Here is a 10,932-nt window from a genome sequence, read left to right as displayed (position 1 = left end):
TTTTTATGGGATTAATAACTGTAGCATATTAAAAGTAGGAATTAATTCAAATTTCAGTTTTTAATCCCCCAAATCACTCAACAAACTCCCCCAAATCACTCAACAAACGGATAAAATAGCATAATATAGAATGTATCCGACTGTTTTATTATGTATCAGAAACTTCTTAAAAATAAGGAATTTTTTGTAAATTATAAAAAAGTAGGGATAGAAGGTAATTTATGTTTTACACTATGTGATTTACATAATTTTTACTAAATATTAGGCCTGTCGACCAAAATTTGAAATTAGGCCCAAGTACTGGCCTAGGCAAACAGATCCAGATGTGGGCTAAAACTTCTACTTCTTTTAGTCATTTTTTTTGCTTTATGTGTTTAATTAATTTAAGGTTTCAAAAATTCAAACTCCGCAAAGGATAGAGATTTTGAATTAATCGCTTAAAATACGATATTTTTCTTTCACTTAATCAAGCACGCTTTTCGTTAAACTAATTAGCCAAATTATTAATTATCGTATAATCGCGTATAAGCAGGCATTTCAGGTGCTTTAAAACTCTTCCCGAAATTCTAATATGAACCCCCAAACCCCCTTAAATACTTTCAATGGATTTCTTGTTTTAATCTTTTGGAAAATTAGTTTCTTAATTTTCCCTCAAAAATTAAGTGGCGACTCTAAACAAGTCTTTATTATATATTTTTAATAAAAACACTGAGCGTGAAGACGGCGTGAGTGAGCTGTTGTTCACGTTGTGTATGTTGTTGTTTGAAATTGAGCTTCTGGGTTCTTTTGATGATACAAGAAATGGGATGGATTGGGTAAAATTGTTGATGGGTTATTGTGATTAAAGTTGGATTGGAAATAAGAATATGGGCCCGCTGATGTGAAAAGGGCTGCTGGAAAATGCAAAATAAAGTCCTCGAAATTAGTCCTTTAAAGGGTTGGAAATAAAACGAGGAGAATGCTACGATTAACCTTATAACCAATTAATGTTAAAATATTAATCAACTTGAAATTGATTTGTGAATTCGGAAAAAAAACTCAACAATATGAAATTATATAAATTAACTAAGCGCTTCTTAATCTTAACAAAAAAAAAATAACTACTCTCTCTGTTTCAAAAAGATTGGCCTAGTTTGGCTTGGAACGGAGTTTAAGAAAAGAAAGAAGATTTTTTAATCTTGTGGTTTTAATTTAAACTTATGTCAAATGTACCAAAATACACTTTAATCTTGTGGTCTTAAACATGCCACATGAAAAGTTAAACTTAAAGTGTTGCCAAAAAAGGAAAGATGTCATTCTTTTTGAAACAAACTAAAAAGGAAATAAGATCATTCTTTTTTAAATGGAGGGAGTAACTTAGTTATGAACTTATCGATAAGAACTTATAACCCTAACTTTAAACTAAACTAATTTTAATATAATATTTAAAATAAAATATTTTTTAGATGATTTTTAAATATATATGAAATATACCAATTATATCAATAAAACTATATCAACCTATTTATTATTTATAAATTATGAAAATCGACAAAGATTACTTAAAATGACTTGAAAAGTATTTGTATTTTATAAAACTAATTATACTAAATCGTTTGGGAAATAAGAAGCTCGTGAATTAATTTCTATTGGAAAGGGTCAAAATAATTGGGTGTCAACGTCACCTAATAATTTGTTAAGGGGAAACTTAGTCCCCGATATATTTGTCTTTACTGGATATCCAAGAGGATTGATAATGTAGCTTATGAGTTGGAGCTACCGTCGAGGTTAGTAGCAGTTCATCTGATATTCAACATTTCAATGTATAGGAAGTGTATGGGAGATCGTTCACTTATTATACCTACTGAGAATATTGGTATTAAGGGCAACCTATCTTATAAGGAGACACCTGTTGAAATACTTGATCGCCAGGTTTCGCAAGTTGATAACCACAGGGGTAGCATTAGCCAAGGTCTTATGGAGGAATTAGTTTGTTGAGCAAGCTAGTTAGGAGGCTCAGAAGGATATGACCAAGAGATATCCACAATTATTTTCTTCCGGAGAAATTCCAGACCAAGGTAATGACTTTTTGTAAAACACTCTTAAAATTGATATGCTATATTGTGTTAAAAATGCATATTTGGTGTTTGAGTTGGGTGTTAGATGTCTCTACCCTCAGTTATATTCACAATAACTCAGTCGAGGATGAATTTTACCAAGGGGAGATATTGTAAAACCCTGATCTTAGAAAAAGATAATTTTAGAAAGAACTAAATTAAAAATAACCAATTTGAGAGTAGTGCAAGTTATTCTTAAATGGTGAGTTTTGGGTCAACTTCAAATGACCATAACTTTCAGCATAGGATAAGTTAGCTAGCCCATGAGATATCACATCGAAGGTTGTTTAGTCCTCTCGCCAATGCTAGTGAGCATGCTTAATTTTGAGTTTGGATGAAGAAGATATGCCTGATTGAATGCAACCTCTCTAAATAGAGCTTTTTATCTGTATCAAGGAGGGGTATTTTGATATTTTCGTTACCCAGTTAATCCCACACATTTTTACTCACCCAAACAAGGGTCTAAGCCTATTGAAATCAGTTTTAAACCTCTTAAAAAGTATCTAAGCAAGTTTGCTGCAAAGTTCAAGAGGAGAAGGAAGGAGAGTTCAAGAAGTTCTTCAAGGTTTTGGGGAAATTGTCAAGAACTTGGTTCTTTCCAGGTACATGAGGTTTATCTTAGTGACGGATTTGTTCATACTCAATCCAAACATCTGTTTCTTTCAGCAAATAATTCATAAAATCATTATGTATAGGTTGTTGAGGAATTCTTAAGGTTTTACTTTATTCTTTATCAACTGAATCATGTTGAATTCTTAAAGTGAGTGTTTTGTGAATGAATATTATATTTGGTGTAAATTTTGTTGAGTTTATAATTTTGAATGAGTTTGGGAATGAACCATTCGATTCAAAGCGGGTCAGGTGATACACTCAAACTTACTTCTCAAATAAGAAGTAAAGCGGTCGTATCAAGTAAAGAACCCAACTAATGAGGTTAAGATCGTTCCCACGAGGAAAATAGTTCAGACTTAACTTTAATCTATTATTACTACTATTTAGTCAATTATTTCCTTGAAAAACAAAGACAATTAAAGAGGGGTTTTATTTCTAAATGAATGAAAATAATTAGCTAAATCAAAGTAGACAACTAACAGATTCAAATGTTGGAGTTTAAGCAGTTAATAAAAGTAACTAGGGTTTACGTGTTCCCCACACGTTCCTAACTTGATAATTCTAACTATAACAATTCTTTACTAGTATCTTGCATGCAAAGTGATAAGTTATGTATTTCTAAATCCTTGGTCCGGCATCTAGAAAATTTCACTCCGCACCTTGGTCCAGCTCCGTGTGTTGCTATACTAACCCTTACCTTTACCCCATATTAAGCATTGTATTCGATATTTGACTAAGTTATTACCTCGTACCAATCAATACTAGCCTATTAGATAGTTTACACTCAATCTATGTTGATAATTCTTTTCCTATTATCTACCTTCTTGGTCTGGCAAGTAGAATTAAGGCGAGTTCTAACGTTGGCCATCCGTTAAAATGACTTCTAAGCGAAAGAATTATCAATACATGCAAGACACTATTCTAGAATTGTTATTTTAGTTAGATTTTACCTTATTATTCACCCATGGTTCCCACAACCCTAGTTATGGAGTTTAGTTGCACATAGTCATAATCACAATATTCATATATATAATATAAGAATTCATGCACTTACTTTAATGAGAAAGAATAAAATCCAGAGCTTTACTTGATTAATCAACAAAATCACCAACAATCAACTCCAGAGAATAGTGTAACAATCCAAAGTCTACTAATCAAAATAATCTCTTCACAAAGAATCTAACATAAAAGTGTCTAATAACCAAGAGTCTAACCCCAAAAATGAGGTTTTTTCGAATTGTTAATAAAAAACAAATATCTAATAAAAGAAGGACTCTAATTGCTGGAAATCTGTCTAAACGCGGCTGGGTCAACGAACCTCGCGACGGGTCATCGTGGTCACGATGGGTCGTCATGGACTCCGTCGTCCCATACTTTGCAAATTCTTTTGTTGCTCTCTTCATTACCCTCGACGGCAGGTATGACGGATCGTCTCAGGCACAACAGTCCGTCGAGGGTCTTTGGTCCGTAACACTTAAAGTCTTTGGAATTTAGGTACTGGGACTACTTCTCTAATCATCACGACGAACCAGTAGGACGGACTGTCATGGCTATGACAGTTCTTCACGCACTTCGTAACCCCACACTTGGTCAGACTTCCCTATCTTCCTTTTGCAGCTTCACTACGATGCCACCTACGGACCGTCACAGGCACAACGGACCATCACAATCTCCGTAGGTGGAACTTTTCTTCATTCCTTGCTCAAAAACATCGTTCATCCTTAGACAGATTTCTTGCAAATAAAGAGAAACTTACATAAAAATTAATACAAAAGGCTTTTGGACACACACTAAACTTAAGGAAAAAGCATTAAAAATACCGTGAAACCACGGTATATCATTAGGCCATGAATTGAACAAGAAAAACTTGTCAAAATTCTAGTTTTAGAATAGGGAATCACACCCCCAAGGCGCCACTAGTGAGCCAGCAGTGCGCCCGATCATAAAACCCAGTAAATAAGGGTTGGCGCAATGAGCGAGATGTGCGCCGAATTAGACCCCAGGTAAATGGGAGGCATGGCACGACACCAGTTGTGCGCCCAATAAGAACCCTGTAACTGAGGGTTTGGTATGTCGCGCCAGCAGTGCACCCAATCGAACCTAGTAAATAGTTCCTTATTTGTTCTTGTTCTGTACTTGTTCCTTAGATCTGAGTTGTTATTTTTTTATAATCAACTATTTAAACCTCTAGTAATCATTGAAAGATCTTATGCATATTCTGATTATCGTTATTAAACTCACATTTTCAAGTCAATAACTAAATATGTACTTAAGTATCTATGTTGATTATTGAACTTTTAAGATCAGTTCAAAAGTACATGTTTTCTAGAATGTAAACACGTCTAATGATTTGAAAGTATTTCAGTCAAGTAAGAAGTTCATTCCTTGTAATGGGTGAATTGAGAATAATGTTATATCTACTATTTTGGAAGTAGTATCGAGTACCGAGTTGGGTTAGAGTCTCATATGATTCAGAAGTACCACAAAAATATGTAACTAATGTAGGATAGAATAGCATTGACTCTTCATGCGAATCCTCACTGTCTTTGAGAAGGCCAATTAAATAGATCCATCATCGCGATATCATCCTATACCTTGGCAAAGCATTGGGTGGCCCTAGCAATGTGAGGTAAGATATTGTATCATTCCTAGGCTCATGGTAATGATTTTTTGTTTGCGAAACTCTCCCCAATTATACTATATTATTTTTATGTTGGTTTAACAATATGTTATCTTGTAAAGCTTAAATGGTTTTTCAATTCATGTTCATGTATTAATCTAGTTATGTTGTGTTAATCCTTTAAATCTAGATTGTTATTTACTCTAACCTTTTTATGTACCAACACATTCAACATTCTAACATCATTTAACCTGCATCATTTCATAATGCGGATGTAGGCAATAAGCTAATGGTTGAGATCATTATCCACTTGCTAACAACATTTGGTGATGCATTCCTTGGTTTCGGGGGACTCTATTTCATTTTAGTTAGTAGCTTTAGGAGGTGTCATGGGTCTTGTACCGACATATAGCTCATGGTTTATGTTTAGTATTTTACAAAGATAGTATTCTAAGACTTCCCTAAATGTTCATTTTTCACCTACTTAAGCTTCCACGAATTGTTTAATGTCATATAAGTTATGTAGTCAGGTCTAGGGTTCGCTTGGGGATCAAAACTTATTCTTGACTACCAGTCACATTAAAGATTGTAGGATCGGGGAGTTAAATTCATATCCTCCCTATCCACCTAAGTAGCTTCCTCAACAAATCGGTTCCTTCATAAAACTTTAAACAAATGCAACCTCCTTGGTTCTCAGCTTGTGAACCTGACGATCAATTATCTGAAAGGATATCTCCTCATAAGAGAGGTTATCCTTGATACCAATATTCCCAAAGGGTATAATAAGTGATGAAATGCACATACACTTCTATAACATAGAAATGTGGAATATCGGATATATAGTGATTCCAACTCTGACGGTAGCTCAAACACATAAGCTACATTGTAAACTCTCTTGTCTATTTGGTAAGGACCAATATATCGGGATTCAACTTCCCCTTCTTCCAAATATCATCACGCCTTTCGTGGATGAAACCTTCAATTAAACCCAATCATCCACCTTAAAATCCAAGTCTCTTCTACTAACTTGGTATAGCATTTTTGACGAATTTGTGTTGTCTTCAACCTTTTAATCAATATAATCCACCTTCTCAATGGCTTAATGAACCAGATTTGGTCCTATAAACTCAGCTTCACCAACATCAAACCAACTAATAAGTGGTCAACATCTTCTCCCATAATGTGAGCATATGGAGACATCTAGATACTAGAGTTATAGTTATTGAAGTAAGCAACCTTTATGAGGGGTAAGTGATAACCCCAATTACCTTTGAAACAAATCACACATGCCCTCAATATATCCTTTAAAGTATGAGTCGTTTGCTCTCCTTGGCTATCAATCTAGGATGAAAAATAGTACAAAGATCTACCTTCTAACCCAAACCTTTTTGAAAATAATTCTAGAATTGAGCAGTGAATTGTGCACTTCTATGTGAAATGATAGACACTTGAACTCCATGAAGTTGGACTATGTCTTAAATGAATAGTGTAGCATAATCTTCTACTGAATTGGTAGCCTTTTACCAAAAAAAAAATGGGATGATTTAGTCATCCGATCTAGAATCACCCAAATCAAGTCATTTGGCTTGCGAGATTATTAAATATTAGTAAAGAAATCCATATTAATCATCTGCCACTTTCATTTCGGAATATCTATATCCTGAGCCACACCACCGGTTTTTTGGTGCTCTACTTTGACTTGTTAGCAAGTTGGACATTTGGCCTACTCTGCCAATAGTCTTCTCTCAAGTCATGGTACATCTTTTTGGAATCGGGGTAGATAAACAAGTGTCTGGAGCTATGAGCTTCCTCTACGATCCTCTATTGGAGTTCATCCGTATTTGGTACACACAATCTACCTTGATCCTATAACATACCATGTCACCTTTTTTCAAAAGCCATTTTTGATTACGAACATTAACTTTTAATTCTAGCAAAATAGGATCTTGGTGTTGTTTCTCCTTTAAACATTTGAGATGATTCAAACCCATGCGTCACCGCAACTCCACCTTCGCTTGAATTCGATAGATGGTCTCACAATTGGGCAAGTCAATGAACTTCCTTAGACAGTTCCTTCTTGCCTTCCTTAACATGTGCATTACTTCCCATAGATAGCTTTCTCGAAGTATTAATAACAAGTTAGCTTTACCTAGGAGATAGAGAATAATCATGTCGTAATCCTTGAGTAACTCTAACCATCTCCTATATCTGAAAATAAGATCTTTTTGACCAAAAACATACTGAAGACTTTTTTTTATCGATAAACACATCTAAATGAACACCATAGAGATAGTGACACCTTATTTTTAGAGTAAGGCCAAACGAGATCATGAGTCAGATAGTTCTTCTCGTAAATCTTAAGATGTCTGGAGGCATAGGTTATATTGACTTTGTTTAGCTAGTGGTAATCAATACATATCCTAAAATAACCATATTTCTTCCTTAAAATAATACTCGAGTGCCCCAAGGTGAGTCACTAAGTCAAATGAAACATTTATAAAGAAGATATTTCAACTACTCTTATAACTTAGCTGAATCAATTCTATATGGCGGGATAAAGATAGGTCGAGAATCCGCAAGAATATCGATGTGGAAGTCTATTCTTCGCTCAGGAGGGACTTTAGAAAGATCATTTGGAAAGACCTATTTATAATGACTCACAAATGGAATTGACTAAATAGGTTATCTCTCAATACTAAAGTCATTGACTCGGACTGGGTGATAGATTCACCCTTTAGAGACTAACTTTCTAGACTCAAACACATATGCATTGTTAAACTACTCCTCTACTCTATAACTGGCTCATTAGGAAACTTAAACTTTACTACTCAATTTCTACAATAAATTGATGCATAACAAGCATGAATCCAATCCATACCTAGAATGACATCAAAGTCTACCATGTTTAGATCTTCTAAGTTAGGCTCGGTGTCATTGTGATTGAAAAAGATGACACAATCATGATAAACTCTCTCAGCAAGAATCAACTCACCAATAGGAGTGAAAACACTAAAGGTCTCAAGAAGTTGTTCATTATTAATATCAAACTTCATAGCTATATACGAAATCACAAAATATGTACTTGCACCTGGATCAAGTAATGAATATACATCAAAAGTATAGACTTTGATCATGCAATTGCAAGAATCAATATCTATTAGATCCATTGCCAGTGAAAAGATCTACTGATTTCTCGTGCTCTTGGTGACTGGTTAGTATACAAACAGTTTTACTTTCTGCATGTCCCTAAAGTAGTTCCTCTTGGAGAAACTCTATGTAGTGGGGCCATTAAAGAAGATTGGGCTATATTTCCCCATTAACATTTACTTTCCTATTTTTAGAGCACTCTCACCTAAAGCGAGCTATATGACCACACGTAAAGCAAACATTAGAGCCATCACAAAACTCTCCTAGGTGGTTCCTACCAGACTAAACAAATTAAGAGTCCAATTAGCCCATTGTGCCACACTACCTTGAGACTGAGTAGGTCTATCTCTCGAATACTAGGAGTTCTAGTTCTTGAAGTCACCTCTGTTGTTTTGTGTAGGTGCACTATCTCATGATGGAGCAGGTCTAATTGGAATTTTTTGAAAGATGACCGATACACATTCCCAGTCTTCTATATTCCACACTCATGACATGTTTCTTGGACCTCTTACTTAGGAACTCCTACCTATATTTAAGCTTATATTCCGCAACCTTCGTCACATAGACCATAGGTCTGGATATGTCCATTTCTCCTATCAACATAGACTTCTTTCCCTCATTACTTGAGAAGCGAGACAACCCAGATACAACACACACTTATCTTGCTTCTCGAGAGAGTAACGTTACAACTGGGTGAGCTTGATGTTGTACTCATGAAAACCCATGGCCTCTTGTTTAAGATTTTAGAACTCTCTCACCTTTTCTTCCCTTAACTCGTGGGGAAAGAAGCGGCCTAGGAAGGCACTTTAAAAAATATTCCATCTCACAAGTTGTTCCCTTCATCACTGCTCTTCTTCCTTTCGTCATACCATCTCCTAAAAACACCCTTGAATTGTTATGAAACTAAGTCCACACACTTAACATCAGTGATACACATAACTTCAAACAGTTCCTAAAGCTCCTCTACAAAGTTCTGCAGATTGTCAATGACATTTGACCTTATGAATTTTGGAGGATTCATTCACAAGAACTAATGGATCCAGGATGTATAAGCCACATCTTAGAAAACTACTATTTGTTTACCAACTTGATTCACCACACCTTAACTCAATCCCATAACTCAACATTTGTGGCCTCTCCATTAGGGGCTTGCACTTCTGGTACATTGGATACCCCTTGGTTTCATGGATAAGAATTTCTCCTTGCATGATGACCTCGAACAACCATTCATGGAGGAATGATCTTAAAATATACAAGAAAGTATGAATTAGAAAGAAACCTCTATAGAGTTGAACTATATTACACGAAAAAGGAGTAAGAAGAAAGTGAATTTTTTTCCTAAATGTCGCAGCGTCCTTATTATAGATGTGGCGCACTTCACACAGATAAATAGAACTCTACCGACATGGATTCATAAACAACATAGGACTTTTGAACTATGTGATCTGATACCAAGTTTATCAAGCTCTAAGCCTACACCCTCGGTGTAGACAACACTTGAGAACCTTCACTTGTCCTGAATCAAACCCTTGACCTGGATGACTACTTGGAGAAATACTTGATCAAGTAGAATAGGATCTCAATTGCAAATATCATATCATAAGGTTTCAATAACTTATTAACTCACTAGATGTTTTATAGTTTTTATATGAACATAACAAATCAGTTCATAGTCTTTAAAACATTAACAAGGGAAATGGGAAAAATATTTTTCAACTACTATTGTTTATGAATCCTCTAAATAATAAGATGGATCTAGGGACAAGACCTCCAAAAACCTAACAAGAACCAAAATAAATAATGTGAATCCCTCTGTAAAGTAATGAGGCTCACCAAAGCTAGCTGGAAAGAAATAGGATGAATGAAGCACCTATTTAATACCTTAAACACATGTATCTGCATCATAAATGAAGTAGTTGATCAAAAATGTGTCTGAAATTCTCAAATAATGTAAGTGTTCAACTCAGTCGCAAAACCTTTACCTGAAGAACTCAAAAAGACTTCATTGTTAAGTAATGAAGTTAAAACCTCAAGAACTTTATCAAGAATCTCAATACAATGATTACATAAAAGAATTCATGGAAGACTTACATGTGTTGCGTGTGGTAGAACAAACCCAAAACTATGAGGCACTTACATACCACAAAAGAACTAAGTTCTTGGCGATTTCCCCAAATTACTTGATGAACTCTTGCAACTTTCTCTTTTCTCCTCTTGAACTTTACCCTAACTTTCTAACCATTAAAGAATGAATGGAAACTGATCACAATCATTTTAGACTCTTATTTTAGTGAGAAAATGTTTAGGCTTGGTGGGGATTAAGAAAAGGACAAAAATACCCCTTCTTAAATGGAAGAAATGTCTGGATTAATTAGGCTACACTCAACCGGGCATAGATCTTTCATCCAATCTTGGAATTTAGAAAACTTGGTGGAGTTGGAAAAAGGACTCAAAGAG

This window comes from Solanum lycopersicum, chromosome 8 (assembly GCF_036512215.1).
Source record: "Solanum lycopersicum chromosome 8, SLM_r2.1".
In the NCBI taxonomy this organism is placed as follows: domain Eukaryota; kingdom Viridiplantae; phylum Streptophyta; class Magnoliopsida; order Solanales; family Solanaceae; genus Solanum; species Solanum lycopersicum.
This window is presented reverse-complemented; position numbering follows the sequence as displayed.